General features: G+C 36.2%; 1 protein-coding gene across 2 annotated transcripts in view; it reads right to left on the bottom strand.

Annotated features, from left to right (window-relative positions):
* Nucleotides 1-23,281: 23,281 nt before the first annotated feature.
* MANEA (mannosidase endo-alpha) overlaps nucleotides 23,282-23,894 on the bottom strand; it is a 95,306-nt gene continuing 94,693 nt past the window's right edge. The window contains exon 8 of one of the 2 annotated variants that reach the window (XR_009277169.1): nucleotides 23,282-23,552. The gene's annotated coding sequence lies outside the window, so the exon portion shown is untranslated. Of the gene's footprint in view, nucleotides 23,555-23,894 lie in introns of both variants that reach the window. The other variant, XR_009277168.1, reaches the window with a different exon arrangement.

Genomic DNA, 23,894 nt, shown 5'->3' with positions numbered 1-23,894 from the left:
AAAAACTCTCAACTTTCCTCTGAGTGACAGTGGGCTCAAATGACTGACACCAACAATGGTGGCCAGCATCAGTCCTTTATTATCCTACAGTAAAGCTTTCATACCTTCTCTCTGGAAACTTCTCACCTCCTTCCTTCTTCTTCTTCTTCTTCTTTTCATTTTTATTTTTTTTTTTTTTTTTTTTTTCCCCCCTTGTTCTTCGTGGCTAGCCAATCCACTCTTTTATAACACACATCCTTGTGGGACATAGCTGTGACCTATTAAGGGCAAGGCTGTTTCGACTCTGGTAATTCGTACAGCTGCAATTCATCAGGGGCAAGATTGCCTGCAGACACTAGATCTCTGTCTAATTTTCAAGATTTTGGTGGCAAGTTCTTTTGTTGCCAAATTACCTAAATGGCCATCACAGAATATCAGGTTAAGGCCATTAATAAGTATGCTTCTTCAACACTTTGCTGTAGGGACAAAATTTTTCTGTGTGGAGGACAAAAATCTGTATGGTTGGTCAGAAACATTTGATTTAGCTGCTCAGGGACTATCAACCATCACCAATGTCCCGACCTTTTCATTCAAATGGAAAAATTAAGATAGCAATTAAAAAATTGCTGTGACGCATATCACAGAGCTAAGGGTAGAAAAATAAAAGTGCTATTAAAAACTGACACATCTATGGACGTGCTTCTCCTCCTGGGAAAAGACTTGGAGAATTAACAGAATGAACAAACAACACATGACAAATGTATAATTTATTGAGTACGTTAGTAATCACAAGATGACTGTGAGTCAGTGATGTGATGTGGTCAGGGAAAAAAACCAAAAAACAAGACAACCAAAGTTTAAAGATGCAGCAATTCAGGGCAGATAGTTAATATGCCAATAAAGGCAGCAAGAGTGTACCCAGTTCTGGTCTCCATGTTTGAAAAAGGTCATGTTAAAGTACGGCCAACACATGCCGTGAGACAATCAGGGAAATGAATTTATTTCTTCCAAGAAGACAAATATGAAAATCTGGATTATTTAGGTGAGCAAAATCCTACCAGATATGATTGCTCTGGACAAGTACATAAGAAAGTCAACCACAAACATGGGAAAGCTAAAAGCTTTTTCTGCCGTCCTGCCACAAGATAAATGATCAATCAATCAGTGTGAGGCAGAATTTAGGAGCAAGTTTCTAGGATTTGGGGCAGTACATTTTTAAACCACACTTTTGTGGTTGGAAAAGGGGAAACAAGGAGCATAATCATGTAAGCAGAATACATTTAAGAAAGAGTTTATGTGACAAAATGATGACTAGACCTGTGACATGGACTGATCCAGTTCTGTGCCTCTATTTTGTAGTCATATTTCTTGACAAACTGAACACCAGTTCCAATATATCACAAAAATGAGCACCGTGTAAGGGAGGAGAAGACAAGGACAGACTATAAATAGACAAACTATTTTAGTTTTCTTTTTTTAAAAATAATTTCTTCTTAATAATAGTTATTATTTTTATAGTTTTCTATTTTTTTAACAATTCACAAATGTTTATTTGAAGCATTTAAGGCATTCTGAACCCCAAATGTATCACTTTTTTACAGCATTGCATGAATTCTTTTGATAGAAAATACTGCTTCTCCTTATAAACCTTGTCTCTCTCTTGACCTTAGACTTCTATAAAAGCACTACTACTCAATAACTTAGGAACGTAATTCAGTGTTCAGGAGACCCATCTGCTTAGGTTATGTCTGTGCTAGTGAAGCTTGCTGGGTAGCTTGGAGGCTATCTGTGACCACAGAAAAATATTTAATTTCTTTTGAAGCAGAAAAAATTAAAACACTCTGACAAGGATAAATTTGGTGTCAGCAAAATCATGCCCCATATTGTCCTTGAAGAGTCATGAAGTTCTGGAAAGTCAGTGATTATATTATTATGGAAAAGAGTATGTTGAAATGTGCATTATAATTTGACTGAAATAAAAATGTTCAATATTAAATGTTTTACAAGACATTGTAAAGACAACTGTAAGACAAGAATTCTCACACAAATAGGATAACAGTTTGATGATGGTGTTTCAAATGAATGGAACCAAACAAAATCCAAATTCCAAATTAGCCTTGGATTTTAATGAAAGAAGTTAAGTTCTTCACTGGGTTCATCTAGGAGAAGCTCCCATTCCTTCAGCAAACCACAAGGGCATCTCTTTTAATCCTTTCCTGTTGCAGTTGCTGCTTTTGCAGGTCCTGATGAAGACATTCTATTCTGGATAGAAATTTAAGTAATTCTTCTGAATGAGCATAAAAACCTTTATTTCACCTCACTCACTCATGGGTTTTAGCATCAATGTCATTGATATATGTGTGAGACTTAAACTCAACATATAGGCAGCTTGAACAGTGAAATGTCAGTGGACTAACAGCCACAGGTTCAAGACTAGCTGATCAACATCCCCTACAATGGATTTAACGCCATAAAATTGGCTCTTCTACAACTTGGCAACAAGGTTACCTCTCCCTTCCCTAAAATTGAACCTATGTTCTCATTCTTCATACTTCATGATGGAACCTCAACTTCTTTCTTGAAGCCAAACTTTGCATCAAAGCCTTCCATTTATCAGCTACTGTTTCTTCAAATGCCCTAATCAATCCACAGATTTGTTACAGACTTTTGCATTATTCACTTGTCCAACAGCAGCTTTGCATAGCTTCTAAACACAATGACAATATGACACAAAATTTCACACATTCATCTTTATTAGAACTTTGTCAGGCTGATGAATTTGATCATTGCCTTTATTGTAAAAAGCAATTTTAGCTCTTGATTTTTAGGTGTCTTGAGTAATTGCATGTAAAGCATGCAAGTGTAGTCAACATCTAATTTGCATGTGAAATGACCACTGTAGCCTCTGAAACCTTCACCTGCAGTTGGTATATGCAGAATGGATAATTGCACATGCAAATGGATGATGTCCATTTTCACATTCAGAAACACAACATACACATCAGTAATTACAACTGCAGGCTTAGCTTGCTTAAAATCCAGTAGGTGGTGTTTCATACAGACCTGAACTTATTGCACAGAAATGATCAGCAACAGATAAATGCAGATGAAAATATAATTTTTAAAATTAATTGGACTCCTGGGAAACAAATGAGGTGTGATGTACATAAATGTCAGAGTGGATAATAAAAGGTAAATGTTTAAGGAAAGTTATTGCAGCACAGTAATCACAAGTGAAGCCAAAAATGGAAAGTCCTACATCCAGCAGGTTACCACAATGAGGAATGACAGAGTGCTCAGATCAATAGAAAACATTGAAAAATAAAAATAAGAGTTTTGACTAAATAAAAAAACCCCAAAAACCAAGCTGAACTATTGGATGTTAAAGTTCAATTTCTAGGCTAGTACCCAACTACTGGTACAAACTACATGTGTTGAGCTTGTTCTGAACACAGGGGGAGTTTCTACATTTTTTGCAGTTAGGTGCCTGGATGTTGGAGTCTGAGATACAGACTGTGTGCCCTTGCTTTTAATATTTAGTTCCAGGATTCAAAGAAACACTGAATTTCATATAATATGAAATTCATGTGCATGTTTTCATGGTGATACATGAAAACAAATGTTAAAGTTAGATAGGAAATGTGTAAATGTGTAGATTAGAAAGTTTCTTAAATCACTGGGTGAAAAAGTAGTTTAGAGAACAGGAGACAAGACGGAGGATTTAGGGTGTTGTCTCTTGTCCTTCTTCTTTCTTCTTCACGTTCTTCTCCTAGGGGTGTTTGGGTAGTAGTAAGTGATTGGGTAGAAAATGCCGCAGTGCAGCACACAGGTATTGGGTCATCGGGTCACTAAGAAAAATAGCTTGGCTGGCATCTGTTAATTGGGTAAATGGACATATAAAAGACCTTGAAGAAGATCTTTGTTAGCCATTTTACCCCTTTTCTATCATAGTGCACATAGCTCCTTGTACCTTGTAATGCTGATAAGAAAAAATAAACAACTGAGACCGAACGAGAGAAAAAACTGCCTCCCTCTCATCAATCTTCAGTTCAAAGGGAAAAAGAACCCAAATCAAAAAGTACATAAACAGACACTGGAAAGGGTTGAGGTTTTTCATCTGCTGGTAGAGATACTCTATGTCATCATTTATGCCAATGACAAGCACTGAAATAATTACAAACTGTGTATATACAAGCCTGATAGATCAGCAGATCCTTTGTTTTTCTTTAAGAATTAAAGCAAAACTAAAGACAATATGGTAGATTTTTTTTTTTAATATTTTAAGAAATTTTTAGTTCAAGACATTTGAATACTGATCATACAGTTTTTTATATTACAGTATATGTTTAAAACTGTGGGGAAAACAAAAAAAAAATGAAAGACAAACCAAATCAACCAAACAAAACCAAAAAAGCCAAACATCATTTACTGCAGAAGAGGTAAGATCTCTATTGATAAATAAGATTATGATATTAAACCTATGAAGATATCCATATAGCAAAACTAAAAAGTTGAAGACGCAAAAAGAAACACTAGTGGTTTATTATAAAAGCAGTAATTAAGATTGAACAAAATATAACAGCGTATAAAGTTATAAGTGTATATGAAGTATGAAGTGTATAAGTTATAGACTGCCAATACCATCCAAGAAGTAGATGTATGAAAGATTTAGTTTTTAACAATGGATGCTATGTCAAAAAAAAATAAAGAGTTTGATAAAATTCTCAGTAAGAAGATAGAAAGGAGGAAAATGTTTAGCCAAACATTGTGAAGTTATTTTTTCACTCCTACTCAAACAGGAGGAAGTGGATTGTCTCCTTATGGCAATACTTTTAATAACTTTTTTCCTTCTGCTTTGAATCAGTATGGATGGCAGTATTAGCCTCAGGGGCTTATTTGGCCAGCAAAGTCTGGGCTTTACGAGGAAGGACTTTTCACAATTTATACATTTGCTCATCTCCCTCTGGTGTTAGAAATGGAGTTTGGCAAAGCACAGTATAGCAACTCTGCAAACTACTTGTTTCTAACTAGACACTGCTTCTTCTCCATCTTCACTGCTGGTTTGTGGTGTAAACTCCTACTCTCAGAGAGATAAGGATGATTTTTAAAAGTCAAATTTATATTCCAAACCTCAAATTTTTACAGACAGTTAATAGAACTATGAAGAAGCAGGAAAGAATTTTGGCAACATCAACACACTGAGGAGGCTGGAACAGCCTGACGTCTCTGGTTTAGAAGTAGAAACACAGAACTATTAAATGTTCAAAGTCAATCAAATTAAAATTCAAAATACCAGACCTGAAAATTGTAATCCTTAAACACCCCACACAGATGGCTGCCTATAGAGGACGAACATAAAATGTTCCTTAGTTTTGACAGCACTGGACTTAGCTGTCTCCCACCGACCACAACTACATTACCTGAAGAATCTTTCTCCCTCCATGTTTTTCCAGGCTGGGAACCTGATTTGGCAGCATTTGTACATTATGGTTATCCAATATGAACAGCATGACAAACATATACAGCAGAGGGAATGGGTGCTCACTTTTGTTCAACAAATTAGCTACTTGAGCCTCTGTCATGCATGCATTTTAATTTCTTTGTCCTCTTACAATGTTCTCAAAAGAAAATTAGTATAGGGTAGGGTGTAATATGGTTGGAGTTGGTAGAGATAGTCTGTGTGCTCAGGAACCCCACTGCTGAATCAACTCCAGGCTTAATAGCAGGTTACGATGAGACAATCCTCTCCCACTGGATATTTAAATGTACAGACTGAAGTGTTCATGACTTTCTGCCTGAAACATTTCTGTCCCACCAGCAGGTGACCAAATCCTTCAGGTGGTAATTAATGAAAAGACTGAAACTTCTCCAAAGACACTGAAGACACTTAAGTCCATTCTACGTTTCACTCCTTTTGTTGTATGTATGAGTCTATAACCTGTATCTCGTAAACTGTTTTTAGGTGGAAAAAAGACCTTTTCTCAAAGGTGAAGGGGTAATGAAAAGTACTCCATGGTAGTAATAAAGCACCATTTGCACAATTGCACATGCCCATGTTCCCAAACAAATGTAGAGGGATACTTTAAAGTGTTGAGTAGCAGGAAAGCATTATTTAAAGGGTGTGGAGAAAAATAGAGATATAAAAAGAACTTTGGTTCTAACTCTCTCTCTCTCTCTCTCTCTCTCTCTCTCAGCCATAAGAGATTCAGATTTTAGCAGGTTGAATATGATCTCTGATGGGATAAACACAAAGAGGTTTTTTCCATTCTGAAAAATGATTGTTAGCATGGTAAGATTTCTAATAGATAAGGAAGATTAAATGCAAGATAAAAGGGTGAAAAGAAAGGGTGAAATTCTGGAGTGATAGAGCCAGATAATGAATAAGGTAACTGGGTGAAATGTTTGGTCTGGTTGTGAGGGATAGAAGAAGGAAAGAATGCATAAGGGGAAATGATTGCTTCCTTCCATTATTCTCTTAGAAGTTCATTACCTTTGTTTTCCATCCTGAGGTGGAGAGAGGACTATTTCTTTCCCTCATTTTTCAGCAAATTTCTTTCAAAACACTTTCAGTAACAAAACCTCAGATTTCTGTTTCAAAATGATGTGATTAGCCAGAAAGTGACTTCTGAATCTGGGGAATAATTAAGAGAAATTTGTGATTGCCTCTATTCTCCCATTCAACTTTTCTGTCAGACATCCTAGGGCAGCACTTAATGAGGGAGATGCATAGCATTAGTCATCAATGGTTTTGGTAATTAGGTATGTGTGTGACATATAAGTATGGTTATAGCTCAAGTTTTCCAAGTTATATTGACTACTACATGAAAATATAGTGCTTATAATGAAAAAGGGTAGGGGAATGTATACTGAAAGGAAGGATGGCAGGAGTCACAGAATAATTCATGTACAAATAACTCATGCTAGACCCAGATTTTCGTTCCTTAAAATGGTCACTCTCAGAAAAATCACTTTGAATGTATTTCTGTTGCTGCAAATTTTCCTTTCATATACAACTGTAAGTAATGCTTTAAAAAAATTCTGCCTGCTATGAAATTTTCAAATACAAATAACCCTACCCAGTCAAAACCAATTACTTCAGGGAATGAAGGCGGACTGTTATTCGCTGAGTATATTTCCAGTGAATAATTTGAGTTTTAAGATACTAATTTTTGTCTCAAAAAGTAGAGTTATTCTGTTGGGGTTTTTGGTTTGCATTTTTTTCCCACAATGGCAAAAATAATGATGAGGGAGGAGAAAGGCTTTTTTCACTTTAACATCAATACTGTATTTCTGTTCAGAATTACACAGCAGAAATACCTCGGGGGAAAAAAACCCCAATACACTAAACTCCAAGTAAAAATATTATTTGTTTGAAAGATACAAGTTTTTAAGAGCTCTGAATGAGTTACAACAAATAAAGACATGTGTAAAGACTTACCGGTAGCAGAAGCAACAAAACTACGGATGATGATTTAGTGTTTTTATCTCCAGTCACAAAAAACCAAATAGATAAAAGAACTTGCCAAGAGTAATAGTTTCAAAGGAAGCTTCCAGTATCAACTCACATTCTAATTTCAGATAAGGAAATCATTTTGTGCTTTCAGCGTTTCTGTGATTTTCTTGTATTTGCTTCTTTAGGTTAAAGAAGTTTTATCTATGACATAACATAAATCAGTAAATGTGCATATATGCATGTCTAATGTATATATACTAAACATATATTTTTATTTATTTAAACATACTTTTAAAAGATTCAGAAAATAATTTTGCAACACATTTGTATACAAAATTTTAAATGTAATTCTCTCTACTTTTATGATAAGTAGTTGATTACAAGTAGGGAACATGAAATATGCCTTTAGTATCTTTTTAAATGCTATTCTAAAACATAAATATATCATAGACATTTGACTAAAATTTGGGGAACCTTTATTATCTATTAAAATTTTGCAGAAGCTACTGTTCATTTCTCTGTTGTTATCTTGTGCTGTTACATTTATCACACTGATTGTAATAATTGATTGTAATAATCACTGCACAGCTTGAGTTGCATTTACCATTAATGATTCCTCAGTAAATGTTACTTACAAATTTTCACAGATTATTTTCTCATGTTCTGTAGGAGAGGTATAGCCAGTCAAAGAATTAAATTAAAACAAAAGCTAGGTATACATTAACATATACAGATATATATATAATGTTACTTCAGCTGGAGTGCATCACAGCCCTGAAAGCAGGCATGGAATTGTCTTTAAGCAAGAATTAACAGGCAGAAGCAGGGTTTACATATAACCTGGTTACATTAATCCCTCCTCATAATTTCTTTTCTGGATTTATGAGGGCCTTTGAACGCTGGCAGCAAAGCAGAGGAGAGTTTTCTATAGTTCTGCAAAACTGAGGTGAATCTCTTCCCACTTTTCTGGGGTTGGTGAGTGAGCATGTTGGCATGGATGCAGCTCAGAAGAGTGGGAACAATGCTGCTCAGAGGGGCAGCTTCTCACAGAATTTTTTGTTACCATGTAATGTGGGGGAAGGTGTAGGGATGACTTTTTTTTTTCTCAGAGCCGTGTGAAAAGCAGCAATCTGGTTCTACAACAACTGCTTGGGACACCTTGGGGGAGTTCTGCAGTATTTCAATGGTGTCTGTTGCTGTGTGAACTTATATGGAGGTACATGACTATATCAGGGATGGTAGGATGAGCCACATGCTCACACCTGTGTGGGAGACTCCACAGCCTCTCCAGGAAATCAGTTACCTGGACAGTAAAGAAGCTTCTCCTCCTATTCAGGTGGAACTTCCTGTGCATCAGTTTCTGCACCATTGCTTTTGTCCTGTCTCTAGGGAGAGCCTGGTTTCATCCCCTTGGAACCATCCCTTGAGATACTTACAGACATTGATAAGGTCCCATCTCAGTCATCTCTTCTTGAGGTTGAAGAGGCCCAGCTCGCTCAGACTGTCCTCATAAGAGAGATGCTTCAGGCCTTTAATCATCTTTGTTGCCCTCCATTGGACCCACACCAGGAGCCCCATGTCTCTCCTCTACTGGAGAGGCCAGAACTGGACACAGCACTCCAGATGTGGCCTTACAAGAACTGAATAGAGGGGCAGGATCACCTCCCTCAACCTGCTGGCAATGTTCTTCCTGATGTACCCCAGGACACTGCCTTTTTGGCCACAAGGGCACGCTGCTGGCTCATGGACAGCTTGCTGTCCCCCAGGACTCCCAGGTCCTTCTCTGCAGAGCTGCTTTCCAGCAGGCCAGGCATGGTGAGAAATATATTTTGAGTTGTAGTTGAGTTTAAGATTTCCACTTTTATTTTTTCCAGTAAATATACCATAAATGAAGGATATCACCTTTAGGATTTTAAGATTATTGTTGGCAGTGCTGCCTTCCCTATGCGTGTCAGGGTTACACTGATATTCAGTGTTAGGTTCTCATGAGCAAAACACAGACCTATGGCTGTGATTTCATGTATAGCCTCCTTAGCTACTTGAAGGGAACCTTGTGGTTTTTTTTTTTTTCACTCATCTGTTCCTAGGTGACTTGAAAAATAAATATTGTTTCCTTTTATAAATCAAATACATTGGTCAGTAATGCAGAGCTGGAGAGGTGTAGCATGCTTGAGTAACAGCAAAAATAAAGTTGCCTCTCCTGAGTGAGTAAGTAGTGAACAACAGGCCACTATTCTGCCTTTTGCCTGCCCCCTGTCCCCCACCACCACCAAGCCCTGTGATCTTGGCATACCAGGTGTAACAGTTTTGGTTCAGCAGGGCAGAAACACCTATGAAGTGTAGTGGTTTTGGTTCTCTAATTCCATTTCCTGGCCAATAGATGAGGTGGGCTGAGCACTGGCCCAGTGTCAATGAACTCACTAGAATTATTTACACATTTTCTGCTGTGAGATAAGGATTAGGAGAATGGCAAAAGCAGGCTCAAATCTTTAAAGAATATGAAGAAAAACTTCATTTACAGAACTAAAAGAAGAATAATAAGAATCAGAAGAACATTTTTCCTCCCTCCTACTCTTCTTTCCCACTGACAACATAAAGGGACAAAATTTGGTATTTTCAGTCAGTTTACCACTTCTAAAATAATCTTTCTTCATTTCACTTAGGGAGAGGAGTCTCTCCTGCCATGCCATGGAGACTTTTCCACAAGAAACAGTTCTCGTGTGTTTTTAAATTTCACGAATAGCAGCCTCCCGGAAATCTGGAAGTGTGAAGTCTCTCTTTTTGGGAGTCTTCCCACCGCTATCACCACGGGTCATTTCAGCTTACTGGTGTTCAGTTTTAAGGGTGAGACTGTTCTAATGTAGAAATAAAAGTTCTCTCCTTTTATCTCTGGGAACAGAGGTTCTCTTCTTCTATCCCCGGGGCAAAGTTTCTCATCTCTCTCTGTTCAAGCTTATCATTGGATCACAGCAACTTCAACATCTCCTTACATCAACACTGGTGCTTCTGCTCATTGCTGTGGTTAGAATGCTGCATCCCCCCAGTGCATTCCATGAGTTACAGGGGGGGAAAAAAAAAGAGTCTGATGTATCAATTATATCTTCACCATAGCCTTACAAGAGAATTTCAGCCCAAGACCAAGGCATCTCCTCATTCTCCTCCCATCTGGGATGTGACTCCTTCTTCACTGACCTTGGTGTCTCTACGTTGTTTTCTTTATGTGTCTTCACCCTTTCCTTTTCTCTTACTTGAGAGAGGATTGATATCAGCAAGTTTCATCTGTGTTCTGGGTTAATATCCCGCCTGGGCCTGTGGATGTCCATGTGATCTCTGCTGGGCAGCCCCGCTCTGGCTGCCAGCTATTTTCTGGCCCCCGCCGCGGTCAGTTCCAGCTGCGGGGCTGCTTTTCTGTGTGGGGCTGCAAGGCCGCCTCTGTTCTCACAGCATGGTTTTTCCGTGGTGCTGGCAGGATGGCTCAGCAGCTCAGAGCCAGAGCAGGGCTCAGCTCCACCCGAAGCCAAGCGGAGCTGGCCTGGCCCACCAGCCGTGGTTGGAACTTGGCGGTGGCAGAACCTCAGCAGAGCCGCACTGCAGGCTGAGCCGGCTGGGTCGCACGGCAGAGCAGGGTCCAACCTGGCCAGCCTTCATTTACCTGTTCAGAGGCCGGAAACAAGAGAGTTTTTCCAGGGTTTGTTCACTTTTAACTGTGATTTCACAGAGGCTTGTTCAGCTTTCTTAAGTGGTTTAACAGGGTGTCAATGTTCAAAACCAGCAGCTGATTGGTTCTGTTGGGTCTGGAGGAAGCTGTTAGCAGTTCTCACGGAGAATAATTCCTCTAACTGATGGATTTTCTCTTTAACTGAAAAACAAACTGTTAAACTACAACATTGGGAAATGGAGCAAAATTTATGCTTACATAAAATGGGTGCAGATCTGGCTGATAGTCTGGTTACAGTGTAAACAATATCCAGTTTCATGCGTGGTTCACAGTGGGTATTTAGAGAACAGAAGACAAAAAGAGTACAAACTGCACAAAATAAATATTAATATCAGACAAGTTAGCTTATTTTACAATATCTAAGTAATCATGAAAGTTTAAAGTTCTGTTTGAAAAAAACTTCCCTGAGATGACTCAGGGCCTTTGGCAAACAGAACTAATAGAGAATTGTACAAAGAATTGTATTTTATAAAGGAAGAGAGTTTGAAAACAATTACTACAGAAATGAGGATGAATTTTTAATCAATAAATGAATAGATAATAGAGTTTTAAGATTGCAAATGATTGTTTTAATTCTGTAGCAAGTTCTCTGTTGGCAGTTTTTTCTGTTTCTACAGAGTCCAGAAAAATGAGCAACAAGAATCCAAATCTTCAAGTCAGTTGCAAGGTCAGGATTCAAGATTAATTTTTCTCAATGATTATATGCTTGATCCTGGTTGTGTGAGTGCATAGGAATTTTTTGGGTGAAATACAAAGCCACAACATTCTGAATATCAATTTCAGTTTAAGCAGAGTTTCTTTTTAAACATAATTGAAAGGTTTTGACCATATTTTGATGATATTTTTTTAAATTACCATATGAATATAATTTTTAGAAGGCAAAATTGAAACTTTCCATTACAAATATTAACATTTAAAAGTGAAAAATATTTTAAGTGTTGTGCTGGTATATTGTCTGATATTTTAAAGAAAAAATAATGTTTTACATATTATAATCACTACCTATATCTAATGCAGGCATAGATAGAGATTATATGGTTATTTTAGTGAAAAAAAAAAACCAGTTTAAATACAGTATAAAATTATAAATCAAATTATATATAACAATTTAAGATTACTCGATATTAAGCATACCTATGAAAGCATACCTCACTGTCTTTCAAAGCTGTATTTAAAAAAAAATGGATTTGGTCAGCTCCAACCATAGATTAGAAAGAATACTATGAGATAGAGAGCAATAATGGGAGAAGATAAGAATAAAAAGGTACAGAGAAATGTCAGTAAAACATGAAGAATATTTTGAGGTAGATAATGACAAGGGTATTCTCAAGCATTGGTCTAAAGTCAGATCTTAATAGGACCATTTCAATAATAATGTAGCAGAGGGAAAATATTTATTAAATAAAATATTACTACTCCTGCTTTACAAAAAAACCAAATGACATGGCATATCAGAGTACAGTGATGACTATGAGAATGGGGCATTTGCCCTTCTGGATTGTTGTAATGCAGTTAGGAAAAATGGTATGACCCAAAGAATGTACCCCCGAAAATGCAGAATTGTACATTTCTTTCCCTTATCTTTTTCTCCCCAGTTCCCCTTATTGGTTGTGTGAATTCCCCCTACCCTTACCCCTGCCTTTAAAAAGAGAGGCTTATCTATATCTCTTCCTCTTTCCCTCCTGCTCCCCGACTTCGTAGGATCCCAAGAAATAAAGCTGCAACTACCATCTCAGCTAAGGGAAGGAGCCTCGTTTTTAGGTCCTTTGCTAAGCCAAAACTATCTCCTCTGTCTCCCTGGCTGCTGCTGGGCGGACAGTGGTCACAGAGAGACAGGGGACATAGAAATTTATAGCACCGGACCACATCTGGGACATATTCTCTGTCTTGCCATAAGGAAGAGTTGCGATACCATGCAGCCCCATATCAACCTTGCAGCTGTTGAATTAAGTATGGCATAAAGGTAAAAATATTTCAGTTCAAAAAACAAAGGTATATGTTAAACAAGGACTAATAAAACCAAACATTTTAAATCGAGGCAATCTTCAACCAAGACTTTTAACAGAGCTGTCTGATGATATCCTTGAACTGATAGGCTTGATTTTCAGTAAGAAATTTCAACACTGAAAGCATTTTCATCATCCCAGATGTAAATAGGAGATCCTATTCTGTTCCAATGTAAACATGAAAAAGGTATAATTATAGATTTGTCAGCCTGATAATGAGCTCAGGCAGAATAATGAAACAGATGATGCTGCAATCCTGTTTTGTTCCTAAAGGTAATAAAACTGATGGAACACATTTAGTCTTCTCTAAGACATTTCATTTGGTAGCACATGACATGTTGATTAAGAAATAAAATCAACATGGCACATACTTGAGTGATTAAAACCTGGGAAAGTGAAAGGTCTTAAAATAGTACTGTAAATGAAGAATCATTCTTCAGATATTTGTCTATGAGTGCCATGGAGATCAGTATTTGACTCTATTATATATAATATTCTTTTTCAATGCTTGGAAGAAAATACACAATGATACTGATAGAGTTGCAGATGGAAAATGTCGAGGGTGGAGTGAATAATAAAAAGGAAAGTCTTTCATGCAAGTTGATCAAGACTGTCTGACAAATTAGCTGCAAACAGCTGAATTTATGTATGGCTGAGCCTAAAGTCACAGACCTATCATGAAAGAATATTAGTTCCAATAAAGCAGGAAAACTCAGTTCCAAGGAGCCAAATCTCAAATAAGCATGAGTTATGATATTATTGCTCTCAGTATTTGTACAGAAGGAAGTAAGTTATGCCATCTTTGAATGCTCTTCAGAGCAGTAATATGTTCTCATCTGCTGCTACAGACATGCCAATAGTTTAGAGAAGTAACATTATAATCCTTGGGATTATCCTATTGGGAAATAAACTCTTCACTACATAACTCTAGCAGCTTAATCTATTTTAATCTAGTTAAATTTTTCAAGTAACTAATTAAGATTCAAAGAATCAAAGGTTTGCAAGCTAAAGCATTTATATGGGAAGCAGAAGTTTGAAACTAAAATTATTGTTATGGTCCGAGGGCAAAATGTTATAATGAGACATCAAAAAAAGGCTATGGATGTTTTCCAAACAGAAAAAAGTTGGAAAGGTTGTCTATAGCTGGGTTTACTGAACAGGTTGTACTGCATCCTGAGCATCCTATGTCCTGTTTTCAATAGGAAGTAAGATTTTGTGTTTGCAGAGGCTGCTTTGGGCCTTAGAATTGATGAATTTATATAGACATTGAGCAGTGCCATGGTTTTGGGTCAGCCACTGCTGTGATGATACACCACTGTAAAGAAGGGTATAAGTGCTTCAATAAGTCTCCTTGTTCCTCTGACACCTGTTCTCTTCTGATTGAAAAAAAAAAAAAAATTGTTTATCAATTTTTGCAGTGTATCTGGGAAACCATCCAAAACTTTATAATAATTGATTTTCTTCCACATGGTGGTCTTCTAAGAGCAAGAAAGCTTACTAATATTTTCTGCCATGTCCAGCTGCTAACTCTAAATTAGACTCATAATTGCATTTGATCTTATATCCTGCCTGTAGCCTAATATTAAACACAAAAGGTAGTGAAGAGAAAATCAATGTAGCTGTGTCATACTCTTGTTCCATGATACTGCATTACAGTATGGAACATCTGTTACTTCTAGAGTTGTGCAAACTAATTGAAGTATAAATTAATTTTTAACCAATAGCGCAGTATTACTGTTATGTGTTCCTATCAGGTAGAATTATTAGTCACAGGAGTATTGTGCCACAAACAATGAAAATGTGACTTTAATGGTTTTAGGGAAATTTGATTGCTCCTTCTGTTATACATCATTCACAGTCTGGACTTAAGCCATCACCAGATAAGTGTTAGTGTGAGTGTGCTGGGAGCAGAGAAAATTCTCAGGAAATGAGGAGCATATCAGCCCTCTATGTTTAAGTAATCAGCAGGCTTTGGAATGGCCCATTCAGGCTGAAACAAATCAGTTCTAATGAGGAAATCATTAGATTTATGTTAGATAGTTGTTGACCATCATATCTCTCCAGGATGACTTTTATGCAATGCCTCATTAACTGTATTCATGAAGCTCCCTCTAACTGGGAGTAGTCCATGAAAGGTACCCAAGCTTTAAATCTTGTCTCAAGTTAGTTCATTTATTTTAGCCCCATTATGATGGAAATATAATTTTTGTGATCCTCTGCAATAACTATTTAGCATCTAACATTAATTTAATTTGGATTTGGTTTGGAAAAGTTTTATAAGACATATGTGAGATACATTATAGCGTGTTCTTTTGTTTCTGAAAAGGCCATCTGTAATTGTAGTCTTGCAGGAGCTTGGGGCTGAATTCTGTCCTAAATTATCACTTTTGAATTAATTTCATGCAATGAAAGTCAAACAGATTTTGACCTTTATTCAGTTTTGAAAAGGCATTATGGAAAATTGCACCTTCCTATTCAGCAGATCTGCTCTATATTCAGTCACATTTGAATTCAGTGACAAAAAGTAAATGTGTTCTACATCCTGATGATAGAAGCAGGGAGCTGATGCAGTTGTGGGAGTGTGGTATAGGTTCCCTTCTGACTCACCATCATTAACATGGCTGCTGTGTAAGGGCTTAATTTGCCAAAGCCTCCAAACTCCCACACCCTCAACTGACTTCAGCGGGAGTGAAATGGATGAATATCTTTGAAATATAATCTTCCCTTTTTGTATTAAAAGGCAAAATTCCCTTGGGACTCTAGATATAAGGACGAATGATTTTCTCTAAAATAGAGTCACATCAGTAGCAGCCCAGTTGAAATAAACGTTTTAGTTTCATTTTCAATGGCAAAGATGAATTAGTGGGAAGAAGGAAACACGTTTAATTGTAAGCAGAGCCAGTTTTATCCAAAGATATTGAGCAAACAAAAACTACTTCTGTTGCAGCTAAAAGAGCATTGCAGCAATTGTATTTCTGCCATTTCTGCTAAGATGAAACACCGTCCCCCAGAGCTGTGGTCTGACTTTGTCTTCACAGTACAGGACTAGGACTTTCTTGAAGTCAAATGACTCTATACTATAGACTCTAAAGTCTCTGAGCTTTTTCATTTTTTTTTTTTATTTTTTTTATCATGTGGAACAATCTTATCCAAAATACCCAATGGATAAGAATTTAGGAGAATTGATTCAGTTTGTAGATATTGGACAAATTCTTTATTCATATACTGCTGATGCTAAGGGAATCCTTACTTTGGGAAAGCTGACCTTTACTCTGATTGCAGAGTGCATTTATGCTAGAAGAATAAAGCTGATCATTGCAAATTTAACCCTAAAGTTTAAGGTTGTAGTTTAAATATTTTATAAATACAGTGGGATAAGAAGGCTCTTCCCAGGTCATTAAGTCCAAACCAATCTCTTGGTATGTCAATCAATCAAAAGTGGTAATCTTCTTTATACATTTCAGAAGTGATTAGGTTTCTGTTTCCACTGCTTGTTAATGAAAACTGTTTCAGAAGTCTCTTCTTTAAGGCAATTCCTTCTGATTTCTAGACTACATGTAGGCTGAAAATAGATGTATAACATATATATATTTTTTTTTTTTATTTTTTTTTTCGGGGACAACATTATCTTCTAAAGAATTTCTTTACCACTTTAGGCTTTAACATTAGGGTTTACTTATCAATATTAGCATACTTTCTTGCAGCCTCTGTTTTGCTATAGTAAAAAAATGTAACAACTCTTCTCCCTTGGAATTATAGTCTTTTCATATAGCCCTCTTGGACTTGTTTCAGTTTGAATGCATCTGTTTTAAATATGGAAGACCAGAGTAAAGTGGTGGGAGTAGAAAGGGTCATACGTTTACTTCATACCTCCTGGGAAGACTCATTTAAAGATCATATTTGTATATTTTAGTGTTATTCTATATTAATACATCAACAGTCATGACTTTTCAGTCATTTCAAATTCTTAACCTACAGTAGAAGTGCTTATCATCAGTTCTTATGTTTATTCCCCTTTCCTATTTCTTCATTCTGCAAGATCACTCAGCTCTTTCTGCATGGTGTCCTAAAATTTTCTTTTGTTAGTGCACTCCTTGTCTTATATCATCAGCGAACTTCACAACCTGCTCCTACTTACCACTATTATAAACTAATTGCATCATTGATACATATTTAAACAAGATCAGCTTCAAGGAGAAGATACACTGAGACTAGGTGAGCTGGCAGAATTTGGTTTGACACTACCAATGCTATGACTACATTAGTTCATTCATTAGACCTCTTTACTTTCCCAGGCAGTGGAACAAATTTAAGAATTACCTCTTACCTTTCTTCTGTAATTCTGTGGAAATCCAATATAGTCACTATTTTGTATCCTGTGCTTCCTACCCCTGGTGACATCACTAGTGCTGAGGTGCACTACAGCCTGCAGTAGTATTTCAGGGTTGGCAGGTGCTGGCACCACACAACCAAACATGAGGTGTTTGCATCGGTACAGCCAGAGAGATTCCAGCTTTAATATGAGTCACCAGTCCATTGTGATCTCTTGAGGTCAGGATGCATCAGGATGTTCTATTCAAGTACAGGTGAAAGAAAGCTATTTTGGGGGACTTTTTACCTGGTAAATCCTAAAATACCCAAAAACCACGCACTAGATTGCCAACAGTGACTAACCTTAGCCATTAGCTTTTCTGCACGGTTCTCCTGCCTGCCTTACATGGCTGTGGCTCTGAGCTGGATACCATGAACAGTCATGGGCCAGCCATGGGCCAGACAGTGGCTCAGAGGCAAAGGAAGGGTGGAGAAAGGCTTTATCAGCACTCTTGATGGTAGTTCAGACTATGTTTTCTGACCAATTAACTTACACTTTCCATAAGGCACAAAGAAAATGACTGTTTCCTTAGTATGTCTTTCTATATAATTCTGTATAATCTATATCTATCTTCATTGCTATAATCTTTGTAGTATTATTAATTTTTTCATTCTATTCTTCATTGCAGTGTATTACTGTCTAATTATTATCTTAATATAAACTACATACAATAGATGTACATGCTCAATACATATAATATAGGCTGAAGACAATAGAAATGGTCTATACCTGTAAATATCTGCTATCTTGCCAGTCAGTGTTTACCTACCTGAATAAGGAGTTTTCTTAGAAAATGCGTTTCTTAGAAAAAGTGCCCAGAGTTAACCACTTCAGCAGTGGCAGAGACTTAAATAGCATTATAAATTAATATACTAAAAGACAAAAATAGACTTAAGTGCTTTGTTCATGTGGTCAAATAAGTTATATTCAGTATAAATCCCAGTGAGATGTATTCATTTGTAAAAACATATATCAATGAGAATAAATAATTAAATACTGTCTTTTTTGAAATATTTTTTTATTGCTCCACATGCTGATATTGAATATTTACTGAAGACAGAACTTCTGCCACTAAAAATCCTGTAAGATATGCATAGATTTTGTCCATAAGAAACAAAATTTTGAGTTTTCCCAATGTTTTAAAAATTAGTCAATCTTATTTAAGAAATTGTTATAGTTTCTCCTGAGATATAATGCAACCAAAAGAAAAGAAAAGTATTCAGAAGATGAACTCTTTTAAATGAAGCTGAAAGCTTCAGTAGATTTTTAATTAGAACTGCATGATAAGTTTTACATATAAAGCATTCCCATTCAAATTTGGCTTTTGGCCAGTTCTGCGAAAGCAAAATTAGGAACTATCTTTTCAGTGCACTTTTTTTTTTTTTTTTTGAGAAAAAATGTTAACAGTTAGTATGAAGTTTGTAAAAGCAAGTCCTGTAATTAACTATGGAATTTAGTTTGCTGTATTTTTTAATTAGGCTGAAATTATGTGGAAAGATGAATATATTAATTAAGAGACCCTATAATTTCTGTTTGGTAACTGTTTTTTTTTGGTACTTGCTCTATCCTTTTTGTTTGGTAAATGTTGTTCTCCCAATCTAAAATTTGGGTATGAGTTTATAAAAAAATTCCACAAAGCAGTTGTTTTTTCACTAACAATTAACACTTCATTATCAGGTATTCTAAACCACTCTCAGTTTATTTTTAGATACATTTCTAAGCATTTTTTCAGATGAAGTCGTAGTTCACTTTATATAATGACAGGAATTATACAAAATGTCAACTTTCACTCAGTTCAAAGTTCAGATATGGAAAGTCAGGCTTCAAATATCTTTACCTGAGTTATAGAAAAAATGTGACTCAGATTAATATCTTGGTGTGCTTCAAATGGGTATTTGGTGTCTCTGAAGGGATCATTTTTAACCATACAGTATAAAAATAAGGTTCTTACTTGAGGGTGGGAGTTGGAAACTTGGTAGTCTTAGCACAGATTTTGTCTGACCTCCTTTTCTCCCCATGATGTCTTGTACCAAACACTACTTATTCTACCAAAATCATTTCATCTCACAAACAATTTAATCCACAAATGGGTAGGAAACCTAACCTGATTCTCTGTTGCATCAAGAAAGGCTGCTATCATTAAGGGCACAGTACACTTGGTTCACATCTGTCCAGCTTTAGCTTCCAGTTCTAAATGTGTTTGAGAAGTGGGTTTTAACGTGGGTTTTTGAGGGGTGGATTTGGACACATATCCAGGGACATCTTGTTTACCATTTTGTATTTGCTCCTCTGTGTGGGGTAATGTGCATTACAGAATGAAGAAAATTATCATCTGTCTCTTAAGTGAAAATCTAATGTCCTCCAAAACCTTGGAAGTTGTAATTTCTAGTGTTTTGGCTATAAACTCATGTTTTCATGTTTACCATACACGCATATTTTAATTTTGTTTTGCAAGATCCTAATGATTCTGTTCAAGCACACGTTGATGTCTTACAGTTCTGCCAACTGCTTTTCTTGCAGATTTCAGTAAAATTGCTTGCAGTTAAAGAAGCCTAACCAGTATTAAATAGTGTATAAACACTTGTTCTGTGAAATGTGGATGTGTGTACTATTCTTTAAATCATCAAATTATTGACTGATAAAACTTCTCTTTGTCTCTGTAAGCTAATTGTAGCTCTGCAGCGCTTGGCATTATGGTTTGCAATATACTGTAGAGATTACATCCTAGTTATCACAAAGGCTTATCCAAGAGTTTGATCTGATAGACTTCTGCTGATTTATATCAAAAGTTTATTTCAAGCTTAATTGCTGTAAGTGTCCCCTTAATCTATTTCACTTGCCCTGAGGTACCCTAAGCTTTAATGTCAGGGTATTCCTTTCATCTTTATTCTAATTCTTAAAAGCTTTTTGTCCATTAAGACACTTAGAATTGCTTACTAGAGACGTGATTCTTTTGTTTCCTAATTAAATAGATTGATGGATACTGCATATGTAAGGTCTTGGCTAGATTTAGAATATTGCAGAAAATGTGAAACCACTGCACATGAACACTCTTGGAATTGTTCAAGCATTTTACATTAAAATAATTCAGAATAAAATAAGTCTTTAGAATTATAGATGTTCATAGACACTGGTGCAATTCAATGAAAACTAAAGAGATTCAATATTGCTGGATGTCATTCTTACCTTTATATACACCATTCTTAACTTTATATACACTTTATAAACACAGTACCCTGCCTAGTATGAGTAGCACCAATCAAATCAATGGTGCAGTTTTGACATTATCCTAGAGAGTCAAAAATTGATTGGTTACAGTTACATGGCTTCTAAAAAATTATTCTATCCCTACAAAATTTGTCTTCTATTCTGTTTTTTTACCAATGCATTTTTCATCATATTACAAAATAATGCCTGAAATACAGATTCATGTTTGGCTTATTATTACTCCCTTGGGAACCAACGTATATTTTGTAATGCCTTCCTGAGGATTTTAGGCAGTATTGGTACCATTCTCTTTTATTATGCATTATCTGTGCAGTTTACCTGTTGAGATAAAGGATGGAGGATGGAAAAGGGGATAGACACCATAAAAAGCAGCAGCAGAGCGGCCACATTATCTTTGTGTTTCTGACAGATTTTTCACCTCATAATTCCATCACATTTTGTGTACATGTTGCCTGTGGCTTTAGTGATTATGAACACTGAAATGGAATTTACAGACTTCACAAAATATGTAGCATTTGTTGAAATTGTTGTAAAGCAGTTAAAGCAGGTAAAATTTAAAATATTTTTATATTCCTTGATTGAATTTTTTTTATACTTTTCTCCATTAGTATAACAAACACCTGGAAGAAATTAGAGCTGACTTCAAGGGAAAAAAAGCCAACAAAAACAACAACAAAAAAGCTTGCTTCCCTAAGCACAGTGCAAATAATTCTGTTGTGAGAAACATTCCTTGATGTGTACTTTCTGGTATGACAAATGAATGAAAAATATACATGCCAGAGATGGATATGTTTATGGTCGTCATTATGAATGAGCCAAGAACACAGATGTCATAAATTTTGAAAAAAAAAATATAAAAGAGGGTGATTTGGAAATGTAATTTCCACCTTGATCCTATCCACTACTACAAATAGTAATACTGAAAGGGAAAGTAGGGTAGGTTGAAGGCAATTCATTAAATTATCTTTTTGCTCCCAGGCTGGGGATGTCTGCTATATAACTATAATTTTTAGAACTGTGTTGCTAGTTTTATCTTTTCAATTAATTCATGACTCACCAAGGCATTTGATGGCAAATACCCCACAGGCTGGAATCCCAATATTGTTCTATATGTAAGATTTCTGCAGTACTATTTTGTCCCATATTTTATAAGCAGTATCTTTAAAAACAGCATCTGGAGGAAGTAATTGTCTTTCCAATTATTCAATAGTAAAGAGATTTCCCTATATTCTCCTTTCCCTTCCTTTTTCATTTTGTCTCTCATATTCTCCCTACCCTCAATATGGGAAAACCACAGAAATCATAAGAATGAAACTCCTAAATATTTTTAATGCTGTCTTCTCTGTCCTTAATAAGGAGTGAAAAAGTTATGATCAACCTTGCCAATAGCTTGAGTGCTACCAAAAGAAAGAGCATAGAATAGACTAGAAGGGAAGAAAATCCTCATATCTTTAATAGTCATGGTGAGTCATCAGGGCTATATTGTAAAAAAATCTTGACCCTGTGTTTCTGCATTGCTGTGATGGCCCAAATTTTTTCCAAGTCAACTTTGAAAAGCCAGTCAGAAGCTCATCCTACAGCTTCAATGCATTATGCTAAATTTTCTCATCTTCCACTGTTAAATGAGCACCACATGAAGTTATCAATTTAGCTGTAAATAAAATAAAGATAAGCAGTTCTATGTGGGTATGCAGGGAATAGGTTCCTTACCAGAGCGTGCTTTAGGAGAGATGGACTTATAGCTATGGACAACTCGCAAATGATGATTTCATAGCATAGTATTAAGTATTCTTTATTTGTGAAGATCTAGCTCAAACTTTCAGTGTTAAAAAGCATATGTTCAGGTTATTTTCAGATATGGGTAAGAGAAAGCTTTTGTGATTTGAAAAGGAATTCAGTGTGTAGACATTCAAGTGACACATTTCCTCATTTGGGGGATATTCATATGACATAGGCAAACAGGCTGTTGTCAGTGCTTTGTCACTGCCAACCCAAAGTACTATTCAACACAGCCCATGGTGGTTATGGTTACTTGGTTCTTCTCCTTTAATCTACCAGACTAATAGTTTTATTCTAGTGATCCATTATTTCCTAAAATGTTAGGAAAGGGTAATTTAAGAGATTGAGTGGGTGTACACTAAAGATTTAATCACAGAGGAATCTTGGTTTCAAGGCCTTATTTAAACATCACATAATCAAAGTGAATATTCAGGGAGTTATTGCACTTTTAATCTGTGCTGTTATAGCTGTGATTCAGCATGACACTACAGCTTTCATTTTTTCTGTTTTCCATCTAAAAACCTTTGAAGGCTAGCATCTGCTATTCAGTGTAGTATTTGGACATACTGGGAAGATTTTGAGCCCGAATGTCAGAGGATCTTCTTTTTAAGATCTGAGATTTCTTCCCTCTGTCAGCGTGAAGACAGACCTTTAGTTTCTCTTTGTGCCTTAATTTATATACAAAGTAGAACTACACAAAATGAACTAAGCAGAAATGTAATCTTATTTTTAGACAAGACATTTATTCTATGCAGGAGGCTCTACACTCTCAAACATCTTCAGATCAGGTGACATTTAATGTGTTAAGCCTCAAAATGAAAGACATCTTTGGAAGTACTGCACTGCAGTCAAAAGCAGATAAGCATCTAAATATAACAGCTCTCCTGGTGTCAAGAGAATCCTTAGAAAATTGATAGGCAATGGTGTTCCAGGATACCAGTTCCAAGGACTCTGGTGCACTAAATTAATGCTTTTGTTGGTCTCAAGGCATGCTCCTCTTTGGGGATGCTTTCCTACCTGTAAAGAGCAAATGAATAAAGATCTTGTCTTTCACAGCAAATAAATAAATATGCAAATGTCTTGAATATATTAAAATAATGTGACTATGGAAAAGTCATGCAGATAGCTGGAGTGCTGATAGGTTATCTATAGGAAGAGCTTTCCTTTAAAAATATAAAAAGGCCTTAATGCTCACTACAGATATCACTATAAATGATGAACAGGAAAAACAGCTTAAGCTTTGTTCAGATCAATAAGACTGTATTTTACCAAACTTTATTATGAGTGAAGACACATCCATTTCAGAGCTGATAATAAAACTGTTTTATTGAAAAAGAGGCAGCTTAAAATTGGTGTTTC

This window comes from Poecile atricapillus, chromosome 3, assembly GCF_030490865.1.
Source record: "Poecile atricapillus isolate bPoeAtr1 chromosome 3, bPoeAtr1.hap1, whole genome shotgun sequence".
NCBI lineage: Eukaryota > Metazoa > Chordata > Aves > Passeriformes > Paridae > Poecile > Poecile atricapillus.
Note: the sequence above shows the minus strand (reverse complement) of the source record. Positions and strands in the feature narration are given on the sequence as shown.